Raw genomic sequence first — 18,255 nt, 5'->3', positions numbered from 1 at the left:
TTGAACTGCATCGATTGTAAAGCAAACCGGTGAAACAAAATTAGTGAAACGCGATCTGTGAGGCTCGGCAGCGTAAATCAACGAGGACGAAAAACGTTCGAAGGACGTGCTCGCGGAATTGCATCGTTTTCGAACGGCAGCTTTTCAATTACAGGCGGCCAAGTGCAAAAAGTTGGTGGAACATTGTCTGCTCGCGAGCACGCCACGCGATACAAATCGCCACACGTGCGTCGCCGCGCGCCGGGATTATAGAAACTCTCCGTCGAGTAATTGAGCGGTAATTCGTTTCCTCGGATTAATTAGGTCACGCCGCCGTGGTACGGGGAGCATTATTTTTAGCTTCGACTGTTTCACGCGCCTCGTTATTTCTGAATCGCTTTGTTCCTCAATGGGAACGCGCTATCACGCCGGCAGAAGCAATTACTTTCTCCCTATTTCACGGTTCTCCGTTTTAATCTGTCTCTGACGGGGGGTAAATATTAACACCGGTGACGCACTCGACTCGCGCGACCGTAATTTCCAGTCTTTTCAAACGAAACTTTCTTAATTCTCGGCGAAATTAATACTCGGTCCGCGAGTTCTATCCGAACGGAAATTTCACACTTTATATCTCGTACAGAAAGCCTATTTTTACAATTGTGTAATTGACGGTGTTCACGACCATTCGCAACTTTAGTTTAGATTTATGAAAACCATAAAGAGAGTAGAGAGGCGCGGATAAAATTTTTTTCTGGGAGACGTAGTAGTTTTAGACCGCAAAAATTAGATCGAATGCAAAACTGTGCACACATTTCTATTTATAATTAGTGACATGCAAATGATTTCAGTATACACTGATTCATTTAAGTACATGTTGCCATAAAAATCGTACGAAATCTGACTGAAATTAATCTCGTTTTTTGAAAAATTCTTTTTGTCCACATTTCCAACTCTTTAAAGCTACTAAATAGAGAAATAAATATTTATGTGGCTCCTGTATCTTACGATTAATACAAACAATTCTGAAAAACAGTTCGAAAAATTTCCATTACTATTTCGGATTTAATGGGTGCGAGAAAAATTTGAAGAAAAAATAGTAGGAAACAGGAAAGACTTAAAAATGGCAACATAACGTACTCCGGTATAAAATCGCTTCAGTTTTCAAGCAGTTGAAAATTCGCAATAAATTGGCAAAGAAATTCTGCCTCTTTTTGTAACCTTCCTGCATAGTTTGTTCGGAGGGGATTCATTCTTGGGAAGGCGCATCACCGTAATCGCTTTAGCGACGCGCTTCGCAGCGACATTAACGAAAAGGCAGCACGGATCGCGGCCCGATAATTAGCAGAGGACACTAATTACGACGAGACGCGCGCGTCGTTGCTTCCCGAGCACACGATTGATTTTATACCCGACTAAACGCGACCCCGTTCCCCGTTCCTTCGTCGCTACCCTCGTTTCGCATCCCCCATCCCCTTTTTTCCATGGTGACTACGTTTAATCTTGCTTTCGTCGCGTAGGAACCCGACGGAAGCGGAATTTATTGGCGGGACGAAATTCTCTGGGCCTTCAATAACGGCATATTAATTTTCGGCGAGCGGAGCAGAGAGCGGGGAAACGTGCGAGAAAAGCGGGGCGGACTCGTTAACTACTCGCGTTTTCCCCTTGTATTTTCGCCGAATCGCGCCAGCATTAGAAACGAAGCGTTTTCGCAGCACTGGCGCGAAATTAAATTAAATCTGCGAGCGACAACGAGTGCAAGTTTTGCGTCTTGAACGGGAAACAACTCCGTGCCTGACACGCACATTTGCAATCTGATTTTTGTAACTTCGATTCTTAATCGAAGTGTCAATATTTTTGCTCGAACTCGGATAAAGCACAAAATTCTGCGTAAAAAAAGTATTTATTGCAAATTTTTTGTTAACTCTCTTTCTTTTCCATGATTTTTCAATTTTTCACCTTCAGTTTTGTTCAGATTTCAAGACGAATTCGGTAAATACCATAACTAGACTGCGGATCTTTATGCAGAATAAAAATTGTCTGCACTCGTTGCAAGAAATAGAAACTAAATTGAATGTTGCCTCTTCCCGTAATGATCTTAATAGAGGAGAAATTATATGTATATTGACATCTTCAATTTAAAAAAATTTTCAACAATTTCGAATTTCATCCAATCAATTTTGCTGGACACCGTATACAGTAAATATTCGATCTAAGAAAACGGGACCTACACGACCTGAGAAAAGTTCTCGTGTCTTTTTCTCTCGACAAGACGATTTTTAAAAACGAACAGTATATCGCGACAGACAATTTCGAAAACAGCGAGGCGGATCGATGTTTATCGGATTGCAGAAACGACGCGTTAAACGTAGAGCAGTTCAAAATGAATTTCCACGGGGAACGGCGCAGCGGATACTGCGAGCCGATTTTTGATCGCAACATCCGTTGTTTACCGATAAGTTGAATATAATTACGAGCGCGGCGACACGGACGCGGGATCGTGTTTGCGCGAGGTTCAAACGCTTTATTTACCGAGTCAGATTTTCCAATTAAACCGTGATTAATCTGCGCGACGAATGCTTAGAGAGCCGAATGTTTACGGCACCGCCGCGCCGGGGAAATAAGTTGCCGGTACATAGCCTCGAAAATCGATATATCGGCGGAAAGAGGGGTTGGAGGGGCAGAGGGATGAAGAGGAATCGACGATAATCCGATTTCGATGGACGGCACGAGTTGGATAATTCGTTTGCCTCGTGCCACTCAATGGCGGGCAGGTAGAGGGACGAATGAATGCGTATCTATCTCTTTCTCTTCCTCCGTTTTGCTCTATCTCTATATATATCTCTCTCTTTCCAATGTTGATGGGGCTATTGAATTCCGTTTTCCTTGACTCGCGTAACTAAATCGTGGAAAAAATTGAAACCGTGGAGAGAGAGGGAGAGAGAGATATAGAGAAAAAAAGAGATTTACGAGTGACAATGTTAGCCGTTGAGGAACAATTTCATGTACGGACTCTGGTGGGGCCACGGAGACCTGATAAAACTGTTTACGCCGCGAGTTATTCATGAGCCGCATCGTTCCGATTTTTAACGGTTAATTAAGTCGGAAATGCCGATTAATTGGCTCGCAATTCCATTCCTTCGGAAATTCCATCGAAATAATTCGAGGATTCGCGCGAATCGCGTTTCGGACGCGACCGTGTATTTACCGTGCAAATAGTCGGGGCCCGATCGATGGAAGAAATGGGGTTTCGAAATTTCGAGCACCGCGTGGCCCGGTTTTCCCGGACGATATTTGTCGGTATCCTCTGTCGATGCAAATGGAAAAATCGTTCCAGGGAAAAATTGCAATATATTCGTTCGGTTATCAACCGTTAATGTCTGTTTTAAAAGCGTAACATGTTCAACACGGAAATTATACAGACAAGCGTATGGTATCGGCATGCAAAATATTCCAGAAAATTCAGAAAAAGTGAGCACCGAACTCCTACGAAAGAATAATATCCTCACGACTTCTGATAACCTAATCTGCACCACCGAGTGAAAAAGAACTTCGTCGGCAGTCTAATGCAAACTGGTAGCTGGAACATTAGAAATTTTAATTGCGAGGAAATTCATATCGCAGGAAGAACGAGAACTAGGAAAGATCTAGAAATGGAAAATTCATTGCGGAATTAATATTCACCGTAATGGCGTAAAGTGCGTTACTTTAATGTGCACGCAGTCGTTGCGATAATTGTAAACGGCTTAACGAACACAATTATTTTCCGAATAATTACTTTCATTTTATAATTGCACACCATTAAAACGCGTAACGCATGATTTTCATCTTCTATTGTTACCTCTTAGCGAAGGTGTTTGATGAAATTTTTCCATTTCACTTTTATCTTGCACGTGTGTACATGGTACAGAAATACCTATGATAGAAATATAATGTACATGGGAATCAGCCGTGTTATTTTCAAGGCAAGTGTCCATATCGATTTGCATATTCAATTAGCGTGTCTGAACTGGAACTCGGCTGCAAACCTTTATGCATTCATAGCTTGCAAAAAGACTGAGGGAGATGGTACGATGGCGTTTCTGCATTCTACAACAATTTTAATAAAGTAACCACGGTTTTCGTCGTAGTTGTAATAGAAAAATTGGATGGGAAATATTATACCGATTTAAAGTCATAAAATTTTCACCACATCGGCATAGACAAAATTCTATTTTAATGAATCTTTCAATCCTTGATCAAATACAAAGATTAATTCTAGCTCTGGATCAGGAGTGGAGCACAAACAGCATACAACTTTTCCTTTCGTGCACTCGCCGTGATAAAAAAGGTGATGGAAATGCGTACTTTAATTTTTCAGATTTGGTGCGATCACAAAAAAATACTTGAATGGTTAGGTAGCACTACAAGGCAGAAATGTCAGCTGCGATTTTAAATAAGGTTAAGTAATAAAGAGACTGTTGACGTTTATGCACACAAGTTTCAATTTTTGTAGACAAGCCTTCAGAAAGTGGTACCAAATACAACCCTATTTTCATTGGCAATAACTAGACTGCGGATTGTATGCATTTATGACAAAAATGAGCATGTACAATTTAATTCAGAGGACATATTAAGAAGATTTGAGGACATCGGTGTATTAGTTTCAGCTTAATAAAATAATTAAAAGGAGAAAGAATTTGTTATTTGGTTTCTGTGGCTTGTGATCGATGCAGACAATTTTTATTTTGCATAAAGATCCACAGTCTAGTAATAATATTTGCAAGTGGAAATATTTCGAAAATTTTTATAAACCACGAATGCATAAAGATTCGCAGCCTAGTAATAACAAATGGAAGCAATGGCATCCCTACACGGAAAACGAAATTACTTTCCGAACGACCTAATAATCACGGGCACAATTACCAGAGCCTTTACCTTACAGTTTGTGCGAGTGCTCATAAGAAAAGCGTCACCTTTCGGACGTTTTCCAACAGCGCAGTGGCAAACGATCATGAACCGCGGAGAGAATTGGTACACGGCTCCCTTGACCCGGTTAGCCGATCGAATCTGTTAACCCGTTGAACGCGTTTAACGTCCACGTGTACCCGGAGCGTCGAGTCGCGAATGGAAATCGCCGTTTCCGCGTTAGGAAATGCTCGTTCCAGACGGTGTACGCGACCTTAACGTAATTTGTCGTAATAGGCATGTTTATTTGATGTAACGTTTGACGAGGCTGAGTCACCGTTGTCGCTCCAGATCGCTTGCACCGCGACGACCTTGGCGGAAAAAACGAAACACGCGGCGATCTGTCGCGATTTCTGGATCGCGATCGACGACCAACTCCGATCGCCGATTTAAAATGGGGCCGCATTCCACAGCGCTAGCCAACGCCGCCTCCGATGCGATGAATCGACCGCGCTCTCGCGACTACTATTCCTACGTGACATCCCCTGCGCCACCGCGAAACCTCAATTTCAATGCAGGCGCGATCGATAATTGCTCGCGTAAATACATCCAGAGCCAGTTTTCCACCGTTCGCGATACCATCGCGCATCGTTACGTTCTTCCAACGAGATGCTCGAGGAATTTCATTTCGCTATTTCCGCGGATCGATGCTCTTCAATTTTGCGGAGGAACGGTAGCACCGAAATCACGTTCGCGAAATGAAAAATTGTGTAGTTCAAGTACTTCACGAACTATGTACACTTCGTTTTCGAAGAATTTCTGTAAATCCAGTGAATACAATGGACTACCATACAATTTTTTAATCCTTTAATGTGTATTAGTTTGAAGACAACATTTTTACGAGTCCTATGGAACCTACTCGAGGACAACAAGAAGGAAATCTGAAAGGATACTGTAGAAAGAGCATTAAACTTGAAATGCCACCTATGCGAGCAGCCATGAAGGAAAATGATCACTTAAGAATGTAAACAATTCTCTCGATGACGTACACAGAGTCGGGAAAGTTCGTTGCATTGAGAAATACTGTTGCGGAGAACTCGGCAGATCCCGTACCAACATAAAAATGATTTCTCAGTCTGAAACATTACTTATTTATCACGGTGTTTAATATTTTCTCGCAGCTTACAGACATCCACGAGCAAAACTAAAACAAAATAAACCGCAATATTTTCAAATCAGCTGGCAGTTTGTGCACGCTGCGCATAAGATTCATTGAAATCGACGAATCATCAAACACCGCTAATGCACGAATGCAACTGCACAATCGATTCACCCTCGCACGCTGCTCGGGGAATGGTTGCACCGAAGATCCTGGGATAATATCTCACCCACTTTTGCTTTACACTTGCGATGACTTTCCCGACACACTTCCGATGATTTCGTGCTTCGTTGTTTAAAGGTTGTTCTTTAAAGATACTTCTAAATATGTTTCTACATTTTATGGAAACTTCTCGTCCTTGTGATCTACTAAAATGTATTATACAATGTGAGTGATCACCCCGAGAAAAGGTTAACAAATAGTTAAAACAATATTTCAAAGCTTTATTTCGATACATGTAGAAGCTTCCTGGTAAGTGTGAATAAACTGTACAATTATTAAATAAAAATCTGAATAGTGGATCGGTGGGGGTGGAATTAGTGTCGAATTTGGAGCACGACTGTGAAAGACAGAATGTAGTCGATAGGGGTGGAAAACAATACCAGACAGACTTCTGACGATTTCGTGCTTCGTTGCTTATATGGTTGTTATTCAAAGATACTTTTACATTTGTCTACATTTTCTGTAAACTTCTGCTCCTTGTAATCGACACATTGCACTAAGATCCGCGAGGTCAACAAATAGTTAAAACAATATTTCAAAGCTTGTTTGCGGTACACGTTGTTTCTGGTAATTGTTAATAAACCGTATAATTATAAAATAAAAATCTGAATAGTTGACAGTGGTGGTGCAATTAGTGTCAAATCTGGAGTAAAAGACAGAATGTAGTCAATAGGGGTGGAAAACTATCCCAGACACACTTCTGACGATTTCGTGCTTCGTTGTTCAAATGGTTGTTATTCAAAGATACTTTTACATTTCACCACATTTTCTGTAACCTCTGCTCCTTGTAATCGACACATTGCACGAAGATCCGCGAGGTCAACAAATAGTTAAAACAATATTTCAAAGCTTGTTTTCGGTACACGTTTCTGGTAAGTGTGAATAAACCGTATAATTATGAAATAAAAATCTGAATAGCACAGTGGTGGTGCAATTAGTATCGAATTGGAGCACGACTGTGAAAGACAGAATGTAGTCGATAGGGGTGGAAATCGCCAGGGGTTAGATGGTCTAGCAAGAAGTTGGCGATCGCGTGACGCGTTATACAATAGAATCGGTACGCGCGCATAAATTACCGCGAGAAGTGCGCGGCTGAACGTTGCTCGTTCACGTTCAGGCGTGTTTAATTCACGCGTGCATCTGGAGTGAGCGAGCGAGCGAGCGATCGAGCAAGAAAGACAGTGAGTGAGCGGTGGATCCGATACTCACGTGTGTCTCGGTCGCGAGCACTATTCTCGTAACTGGATCGAATCACGAAAGCACGTAGTTGACGTCAGCGGGTAGATCACTAGTTTCCGTAACAACCCCGGAATATCCTTGTATCCAACACTCGGTCTGCGTGGCCACCAGGTATGTACAGCACTAAATTTTCCTCCTCGGGCACTGTTCGGCGATGCTGTCATCCGCGCGAACGACTCTCACCGTGAAAAACCGAGTGGGTTCTGAACGGGTTTGGTCCGTTTCGTATCAAAAAACTTGTATAAAAGTAAAAAAAAGAAAGATCTATATGTATATGGGGGGTGCGCGTCGGACACGTCCGGTCTCGGACAGGTGTTGTTGTCACTGTAGCAGCTCGAGAACTACTGGCTGTTCCGGCTCTCGACCGTCTCTCATCCGTCGGTTTTTCTAGGAGGTCTAGGTGTCTCTGTTGCGTGTCGGCGCAACGACGTTCGCGATCTGTCGTGTCGGCTCTCGAGCGTAGCACTGCCAGTAAAGAACTCGTCCTTTGTGCGCGCGCGCGCTAGTCAACTCTCCGGGCACAGACACACACACAAACACACTGTCTTGGGATTCTCTACCTGGTCTATATATTAACGGTGTGTAGGGTGGTATTTTTTGCTATATAGCACACACGTGTGTCCCTGTAACGTCCTTCGCTGCGCGAGACCGATCCGTAACGTGAACTGTTACGCGAAATCCGCCACGAACAGTCACCCACGAGTGCCGCTGCCAGACTGGAACGCGGGGAAACATGTGCGGCCTCTTACATACCGCTGCAGGCGCAGAGGGAACGCAGAATGTGGTGGGGGCTAGCCAGCGACCAGTGGAAACTCTGGTGGGGAGGAAAATCCCACTCCGGCGAGTACTACTACATAGTCGGCGGTGGGGGTAACTGGCAAGGACGCGAGACCTCGACGTACTACTTTTTTCCGAGACCCTCGCTCGCGCTTTCCACCGACCATTCTTGATAAGGGATGATATCGCCGCTTCTCCACGCTACTACGGCCTGTGTTTGCCTCACCTGGTCCACGTTAACTTCACGCTTTACCCACTGACTTCCGATACGATGTGCGCTCATAATTATGAAAGTGGTCTAAGTGAAAATTGAGAAAAATGAGTTTATCAGTTATTTCACATTACATTATTTTATAAATGAATTCAATGTGTAATTTTTAACCGACTTCGAAAAAGGAGGAGGTTACTCCATTCGATCTGTATGTGCCTTTTTTCCGCTTTTATTTCTGTGTATGTTTACTGATTACGCCGAAGATGGATGGACCAATCGGAACGAAACCATTTGCATTTTATAGGGTGTCTCCCAATTGGTCCCTTGAAAACAAATTTTGCAGTTTTTCATTCTTTGCGGTTTTTATTGCAAATAACCAGTAAAACCGAAAAACCGTCCTACGGTGTTCTACAAATTCTGCTGGTTCCACTAAAAAGTGTGAAATAAAAAAATTTAAAAAAAAAAATTAAACCGACTTCGACAACACGCACTAAAAAGTTTGAAATAATTTCCATTTAATTTATGTGAAAATACAGACGAACTTAAATACAATACAATCTTTTCAGAGGCAGCGCAAAATTGAAAATTTTCGACACTGGAAATTACGAAAATCCTTAAATTCTTCTACATGCTTTCACATATTAATGTATCTTCTCTTCCCACCTACTGATTTCCAAGTTCACCATGTCCAATGAAATCATATAATCAGCAACATCTGTCAAATAAATTAAATGGAAATGATTTCATACTTTTTAGTGCGTTTTTTCAAAGTAGGTTTAATTTTTTTTAACCAAATGAATTCATTTGAACATTGAATTCAACTTTTACGATATGAAATTTATTTAGTGTTAATATTTTCCTTTTCCTTTAAATATCTCGAAACAGAAAATAGACTTAGACCGCTTCCATAATTATCGGCACATAGTGTACAGTGAGTGTACAAAATATTCATACACCTTTTAAATATTAATAACTTTTTCGAAATTGCACCCAACAGCTTGAGTTTCTTTGACAGCGTACTTTGCATTATTCAGAACCATAAAGCTGCGCATGTAGCTATTTTCATAAAGCTGCGACAGCTACATGCTGCCGAATAATGCAAATTATTCGGACTAGATCGATCTTTTAACTAGCGCTTTTGACTACTGAAAAACCGCACCGCGCCCTTGCAATCCTGGAAACGAGTTCACCCCCTTAGGGAAATCCATTTTTGGTCAGTTAGATTGGGTGACATGACCCACTCGGCGTCGATGGGAAGTTGTGGGTTTAACTTCCGCAACACCGCGGCGGTTCCATAGACGGCGGCACTCGTTTGCGTGGGCTCATTTACTTATGCAATCGTTTCCAGCAAAGTTTCTTGTATCAAGATCATTCATTCTTTAATTCCGCTCCCCCATTCATTATATCTCTGGTCGTCACGAAGAACGCCGTGTGTCACACATACTTTCACTTTCGAGATATTGCTGTTCAAAGTTTTGATCACTAATGCTTTGACATAGGACATCGGCATTATTTTCTTCAGCCTTCCGAATTTGCTTTCATGATTTTATCCTGGTAAATACGTAAATTCTATACTATAAAGCTGAATTAATGAGTAAATTCAAAAATTTCCTGAAATTGTGTCACGCGGCGTTTTTCCTTACAACTACAGAGATTAACTTGATACATTATCCCTCCCTGCGCACATCACAAACGTCTTGCGTCGTAATTGCACTTTTCTCAACCATGTTTTAGCGCGCATCTCTCCATATTGTCGATTTTTGATATTAGTTTGAAGAATCAGAAAAAAGCGACGAACGTGTCCGAAGAGAAACCAAGTTTATGACACGTTCGTTGTTTCGAGACCGTGGGACGATCACGGCTAAATAAAATCCTTCCTGTTAGAGCGTCCCAACGAACAATAGCTATTGACGCATCGTAAACTTCTCGACTGCGCTTCCACCAGTCCGCTACGTTGGCAGTCGACGATAATTTTTTAGTGGCCAGTTATCGCTTTCAACGCGCGCGTATGACTCGCCTAAATTTCGCAAACCGGGTCGGATGTGAACTACTCCACCGCAAAGTCTAGGCTGCAATATACCGAGACCGCTCGAAAACGAAGGTTACGGTTAGACTACGGATCTTTATGCATTTATGAAGAAATTGGTTGGGCGAAATATGAAACGGTAAAAGATTTTAAAAATTCAAGAAAGTTCGAATGTTGCTACAAAGTAGTTAAGGAATAAAATCAATATGTTTTGCTTAAATATCCGTCTAATTACGGTACGGTAATTAAAAACTAGTCTAGTTACGATACAGGAGAACCGTAATTCAATGATCGATTCGATCAAATTTCGCGATAATAAATAAAAAGGCGATGAATAGTAGACTGTGATCTTTTACGGGAATTAAATATCGATTAAACCCGTGCGGGGGTTTCTACATTGAAAAGTTGACTTCGCTATTGACTCAAACAGCTTCATGTATAATAAAGTGGAAAAGTGGATAATTGCTTTTATCCTTGCCGTCACATTTATTAGTATCCCAAGGGGAAGAATACTTAGGGGCTGTTCAGATGGTGGAAATCGTACACGGATATTATTGTGAATCTTTAAATGTCTTCGGCGCTACGGTTCGATCCTTTATAACAATCAAAGCACTTTTGCTAATTTATTCAAAAATCATCAACGTTTCGATCCCAAGTTTGGATCTTTTCCAAGATAAGTATTTTGAAATTGCGTCTGTAAAATAAATGTGTTATGAAAATTTTCTCCAAAGCAAGTGAGTTTGTCTTTATGAACAATATATTTTTTACATCAAATTACTCAATAACAACATTTCACCAAATAAATTCTGTTTTTTCAACATTTTCATAACACATTTATTTTACAAACGCAATTTCAAAATACTAATCTTGAAAAAGATCCAAACTTGGGATCGAAAGGTTGATGATTTTTGAATAAATTAGCAAAAGTGCTTTGATTGTTATAAAGGATCGAACCGTAGCGCCGAAAACATTTAAAGATTTACCAATAAATACGATCGATAGACAAAAACATATTATTGTGAATATTGCGACAGATATTCTCCTGGTAGCGACAGGAATGTCGGGAAAATAGAGAAACTATATTCCCCACATCATTAATACATCAGACTATTACATAAATAATGCAGACTCCCCCTTACATTCTTGGAAGGTGGAACACTGAAGCATAATCACAATTTCATATATTCCCCTCAGTTTCTTCAGTTCGTAGATTTAACCTTCCATGAAAAACACAAAAAGGAAATTCTCGTTGCTCGTGTATCTAATAAATATTATAAATTAATATACGCTCCCTTGCGCATTTATAACTTTTCTGTGTCTTTCTTTTCATGTTCTGAGGGCACTCACTGTTCTTAGAATTTTTCTCTGCCAGTGTTGTATGTTGCCGCTAAGTAGCTAAATCCGATCATTGATCGGACAATGGCAGCGAAAGGAGCGCGACGCTGTTGGTTTACCGTTTAATCGCGACTGGATCAATTAAACTCGACCTTGATTTACTTAGGCGAACGGGAGCCCGAACGTGTACAGGAAGCCCGCTATCTAAAGACGATCGCGACAAATCGCGAGTTAGATAGCTATCGCAATTTCCGCGGTGAGGTAACGCCGACGAAACGCAACCGCGATTGTAAACTGTCGGCCGTGTTCCACGGAGGAGTCGATCTTAACGCAACGAGAAGCGGTTTCGCGAAATGTCGTAAAAGACAGGGCAATCATGCGTCTTAGAACCTATCGACCAGCTCCCGGGAACAATTGGATAGCCACAGTAGGGAGTGTTGCTCGGAATGATCACTTTTCCGAGAGCCGTTGCGCAAGGGATCGGGGAACGCATCAATTAAAGAAAGTTATATAAAGTGTCGCGGCAAGAAACACCTCGGTTACGTAAAATAATAATAAAAGTAAAACGCCTCGTTCAAGAGAGAAATAAACCGCATGGAAAGAACGCGTGGAAGTCGGTGTATATATTTTTCTTGCCGCGCTAAAAACAGGCGAAGTTCGTGGACCCGATCGGCTCGCGATTAAGCTAAAAATGAAACTGGGTCAGTCGATCGGAGGTGATCGTGCAATTAATTCAGGCAATTTAACCCTTAGCACTCGAATGGTGACTCCGAGGCGCCACTAGAAGTTGCAGTTCGATTATTCAGAATATTGTTTACATTATAAAATATGTCGGTATCTAATCAATTACTGAACATTTAGATATTGTATAAGGTATTATACCAATGTCATATCCATCAAATTTCTAGGTCGGGAGAAATGTTTAATTTTCGAGTTGGCTCTTCGAAATGATAAAAATCAACTCTGCCGGTCTCTGTTTTCTAATTCGGAATTGAATCGTAGGAACAGATAGATTAACTGAAATAATACGCGAACATGTGTGGGGCTTCGTATCCACCCGCGATAGGCGCCTCCAGGTGTCACTCGTGCTACATCGATCCAAAAAAGTAATTATGTAACCTGGTGCCAAGGCTGAATTTTTTTCCAGAGTAAGTGTCCCAGCTGCATCGAAAAAGTGCTCCCCGCGTCCACGGATATAACTAAACCCTCGAGAGCGAGGCCGGCCTGTTTTTCTCCCCGAAGCCAAAGTATTTATATCAAAAGCGGCGCGTGCGTGCGTGCGTCTTTCAAGATCTCCCCGTATTTGCCTTTCGTGGTATCGAATAAAATATGTCACGCATAGAAAGAGAAAAAGAAAGAGAGAGAAAGAGGAGGGGCGACGTCGACGACACGCAAGGGCGAGCAGTTCAGGGTGCAGGGTTCGGGCATGTGGAAAGTTCAGCACGACAGAAACACGAGCACGAGCGTGAGCGCGGATACTTCGGGCTGCTCTGTCACTCGCTCTTTCTTTCGCGCGTTTACCTTTTAAAGGTCCCATGGAAAGCAGCACGTGCACGGTAAATAAAGGCCGGCGCTTGTTGCACTGGTCGCCGACTCGTTTCTTCGTTTAACGACTCGGCCCGGTCGTTGCTGCGTTATCTGCGGTCCCCGCTATCTTATAACGCTTCATGCCATCCGGTTCGTCGTCCCTCCTTCAAAACCCACCCCCTCGACCGTCCTCGCCGGTCCATTGAATTCGGTTTAGTTTCTTCCCGGTGTTATCGATCGTCCCCCGCGCGCGCCCCGTTTGTTCTTCCCTCTTATCGTTCCGCGCCCCTTCTTATCAATTTTTCTTGCCCTCCGACTGCTCCTTTCGCTTCTGCCGCAATCCCTTTCCGCCCTCGTTTGCACACCCTGCCCCCCCCATTCCACTCCTCTCCCCTCTCCTCCCACCGGCGTTGTTGACTTTCCTTTTAGTCGTATTTGCCGACCCTATCTCTTGTTTGCCACCCTCCCACCACCTTTTCGATACAACTTGATTTTTACTTGCAACACCACTTACCCTGTTTGCGCTTCTTCACAATAAACCCCTCTCCCCTAGTTCGCTCATTTCTTCCGGCATTATGCCGCCGAGATCGCCTATCGTCCGGGACTGCATCGATCTAACCAGAGGCTCGTTTTATAAGGTTTCATTTTCTTTTTTTCTTTCTTCCCAACGGGGAAACCATTTCCTCGACTACCGTCCTGCCTCGTCGTCCGAGCCATTTTCATTTTTACTTGTAACCACTCGGCGTGTTTGCGCTTTCTCATAATCACTTATCTCCCGTTCCTACACCCCATCTTGTTTGCCGATGCTTTGTTCGCGAAATCGCGCCGCGCCGGTCGGAGCCACGCTGATCAGAAAGCTTATTTTACTGGAACTCGGCTCTTCTCAGGGCGCAATTACACACTCGTGCAACTTCGCCGCTCTTCAATTTCCTCTTCGGTACCTCGTTCGTGTCTCTTTCGACGCTGAAGCATAATTTGTGAATTTATTCAAGGAGAGCAATTGTCATCATCGGACATCATTCATTCTGCGAAAGCTTCTTCTGCCGTTCCGCAATCTGGTCATCATTTTTACCCCGTTTATCGACTAGCCGATTCGCTACCGAGTATGTGTGTTTGTCCTTCTTGCACCGCATTGAATCCATTTTCCAAAGGATTAAGCTTTCAGTCTAAATCTTCGCGACCTATATGAGCAAGACGGGACTGAGTCAAAATAGAAAACTTGTCACTTTTACCGACATGTCCTTTTTCACTGATCGAACATCTCTCAATCCCCAACTTCTCAATTTCCCTTCCTGGATCCGCGTTTTCCGAGATCGCCAATCGATAGGGACCGGGGAAACTTGTAAAGTTTGAGACCTCAGTCTCTGGGAGAGAGCAACGGCAAGGAGGCCATCATCTCGCCACCAATTTCCTTGTCCCCGTCTGAAAAATGCTCTCAAGTTTCTAGGCTCGAGCTTCTAATCTCCGCTGGTTAAATATAACGCTTCCTCTCGCCCAAGGCTCCTCCCTTCCGGTCTCGCGGCAGCCTCTCGTTGCAGCGGGAGGCTCTCTCGCCCGGTTTTCCTTTCCTTTGTTGCATCAGTAAACAGGTTAGCCAATTTTTCTGGCGCAGGAAGCAGGAACGTGAGAGAAGCACTGGAATAAGAATGTAACGCCGCGGCGACGGGGGGTCCGAGAGGTGAGGGCGCACACGGCTATCTTTAGGTGAGCAACATTTACGTGTAGAAAAGCGCTCGCGACTCGACACCAATACCGTTGCAAATGGCTCTCTCGCGTCTACGTACATAGAGATGCCCGCGTGTATACATGTGTAGAAGCGGACACACACGTGCCGTGCATATTGTTCGAGCAGGTTTTTCGACCGAGATTAAGAGCGAGCACGTACACCTCGCGATACTCCGCACACGAGTCCGTCCGGCTAAGTATGCCAAGGATTACCGGTATGAACTTTTACGTACTGCCTACGAATGCAATAATCCGATAATACAACGAGCAGGAAACCGTTTCGTCGCCGCCCGCCGCGCGACAGATTAACGAGGATAGTTCGAAAGTCGCCGTTGTATCCGCTGCGTCGCGTCGCGTCGCGTCGTCGACCGGAAGTTACTTCGCCGACGGGAAATACGACGCTTAGGACAATTAGAAGATCGTGTGCCCGGCCGATTTGATCGCTTCTCGCCACCGTGAAACCCAATGCGGATTAATTCGACGATGGAAAAGTTCACCGACTTTCTTAGTCCCCGGGGGCGGTGCGGGCACCAACCAGGCGGATAGACTGCGAATGTTTATGGAACCTGCAATTTTTTGTAGGCGTACTTGAAGAAAGTGAATTCAAATAAAATCTTATTTTCAGTGGTAGTAGCATTCGCAGGTCTGGGGTAAATAAAAATCGTATTAACCCTTTGCGCTCGAATGGTGTAGTATCATAAAGGTTGGAAACTACTGCTCTAGCATTTTATGAAACTTTTCAGAAGCCATAAATGCATAAAGATCCGCACTCTACAGAAGGGTTTGCGCAGGTGTGCGTCGTTGTTCTAGATGATGTGCTCTTCAGCGATGTTATTTCGGCGAGTGGAATTTTTCCGGGTCCACTCATCTCGATTGCTGGTCCGTCCTCCGACGAGGATGTTCGATATCGCCGTTGTTGACGATTATTTTTAACTTCCAGCTGCTGACGGAACCGGGTCACTTAAGAAGAGTTTTTATTTTTGTTGGTACAATGCCGCTCGCGAATGTTGGGCCGCTCGGACCGTTTTCGAGAGTGTCGGATGTATCGATAGTCCGCTCGCAAGCTTTTTAATTAGGGGGCTCGCTGCTAGTTCTGTCCGTTAGAGTGATAGAGGAACAAGGATATTGTTATATTGTTTAACAACCAACGGAAGTTGGAAAAGGAAAAACTGCATTTTGAACACACAACGAAGATAAAGCAGCTGAAGGTAGAAGCTTGAACTCTGTCCCTTTCGATTTTACCGATGGAAAAAGTGCAACTTTTAACCCTTATACGATCCTAAGGGTAAAAATTCACCCATTTACTATTTTCACATTGTAAAATCATTGATCCCTTTATGTCTATGTTGTGAGATGTATTTCTTTAAAATGTGAGGTTACAAATGCAACATAATTTGTTGATTTCACGTGTAGAGCAAACATGGGTGAATTATTATCCTAGTCTCTTTTATGCAACTATTCTTCAGGAACGTATGAGGGTTAACAGTAGGGATGGGATCAAGTTCAATATGTACCCACGAATTCGAGTCAATTTCAAGAACCAAGTGTCATTTCATGGGTTTCGATTACTACTTAAAAGCAATAATGTTTCAATGACTGTATTTGAAAAGTATTCATTTTATACAAACTGCTATCGAACCTCGGAACGAGTTCTTACAAGTTTCGGAAAGATACAAGTACTTTGATGTTGAAAGGAATGGAATCTTTCACAAGTAGTACTCGAATTTTGGAAATCAGAACTGCAAAATAGGTTTTAAGCACTTTCTTTATTCAATTTGTAACTTTTTAAGAATAATATTTCCGATAGATTATGAAATTATCTTTATTTATAGAGAGTTCGAGTTCAATCAATCAAAGTTCGAATCTGTTTGCGAGGTACTTGATCCCATCCCTAATTAACAGAAAACGAAAATAAAACAGGTGTACGTAGAATTGCGTGTTGTCGTAAAGCTGAGCTGTCCCTTTCGATTTTGCTGTTCCCAATTTGACGAGAAAGTAAATGCGGACTTTTCGACAAACACCAAAAATAAAAGAGGTACATATAAATATAAAAAGTATATTTGTGAACAGCGAAAAAATGAGACACGTGCCTAAAAGTATAGAAAATTGCGGACGTGATAATCAGACGACCTTTCCACCGCTACCAATTAGAGCTGAAGCCGTCCTACAGTCATTTAACTATCTAAAATGTCGTTTTAATGTCAGCAGTCGACTAATCGAACGCAAGGAAGTCCGCGTTGCCGCGCGATTACGATTACACGGCCTCCGAGAAGTTTATCGATCGTGGGCGTGCTTTGTCGTCCATGGGAAATTTATGCGAGCGCCGGTCCGTCGATATATCGCGGCTTGATTAACAGCCACCGATATCGGGCCCCGATAATCGTGTTTGTCCTTTGGCGAAGGAATCGCCTAAGCGTCAAGCGGCACCCAAGTTTCTATTTTCCCGGGAGCGTGCCGCTGCGCCGCGCGCAGGCGGCTTCGTGGTCACGGCCAACCGGCTGAAAACGCTTGTAGTATTAGTATTCGCTCGCTTGCTCGCATACTCGCTGGTTTCGCTCGGCCGTCATTTTGCGTAACAAGCTAACGTTCCTACGTTTTACGAGCGACCTCGTGAGGGCACGTGGACGGGCAAAATTCAACCGTGGATTGGTCGCGATCGCGAAATTTCCGCGAGAACACGCCACGATTTGTCACTCGACTTCCACTCTCGATTTGCACGCTCCGCTCGGAAATATTATTTGATATTTTCGTTCGTGCTAATCGTTTATGGTAATCTCAGTATCTATGTAAGGTGAAAACGATAGTAATTGATGTCGCAGTATTCTATTTTATTACCGCCAGTTTGTGACGATGAGAAAATCCATTCCGTGACTTTCGTAAACAATTGAAAACCTCTAGAAAGTTCCACATCCTCGTACACGTTTCTCTACATGTAATTTTTCTTCGCATTCTTTCCAATATCTGATAAGTAGATATATCAATGATTAATTTCTCTTCATACAACATAAAAACCAACGATAGTTGGACTCGCACAGTATACAAACATTTTTCGCAAACACATCTTACGATTCATTCTTGCACAATAAAGGGACATTCTTAACAAATAAACTCGCGATTTATCATTACACAATCCTAGCAAATGAAACAGAGGACTGGTTACGGCATTCTCAT

At 42.9% G+C, this 18,255-nt stretch overlaps 1 protein-coding gene across 4 annotated transcripts in view; it reads right to left on the bottom strand.

The window, feature by feature from the left end:
* Positions 1-18,255, bottom strand: part of LOC143210500 (uncharacterized) — a 151,006-nt gene that overhangs the window by 58,032 nt on the left and 74,719 nt on the right. The window contains exon 1 of one of the 4 annotated variants that reach the window (XM_076427394.1): positions 7,454-11,100. The exons of the other annotated variants lie outside the window; for them this stretch is intronic. The gene's annotated coding sequence lies outside the window, so the exon portion shown is untranslated. Of the gene's footprint in view, positions 1-7,453; positions 11,101-18,255 lie in introns of those variants that run through there. 4 annotated transcript variants of the gene reach the window in all.

This window comes from Lasioglossum baleicum, chromosome 1 (assembly GCF_051020765.1).
Source record: "Lasioglossum baleicum chromosome 1, iyLasBale1, whole genome shotgun sequence".
NCBI classification, from domain to species: Eukaryota; Metazoa; Arthropoda; class Insecta; order Hymenoptera; family Halictidae; genus Lasioglossum; species Lasioglossum baleicum.
This window is presented reverse-complemented; position numbering and strand designations above follow the sequence as displayed.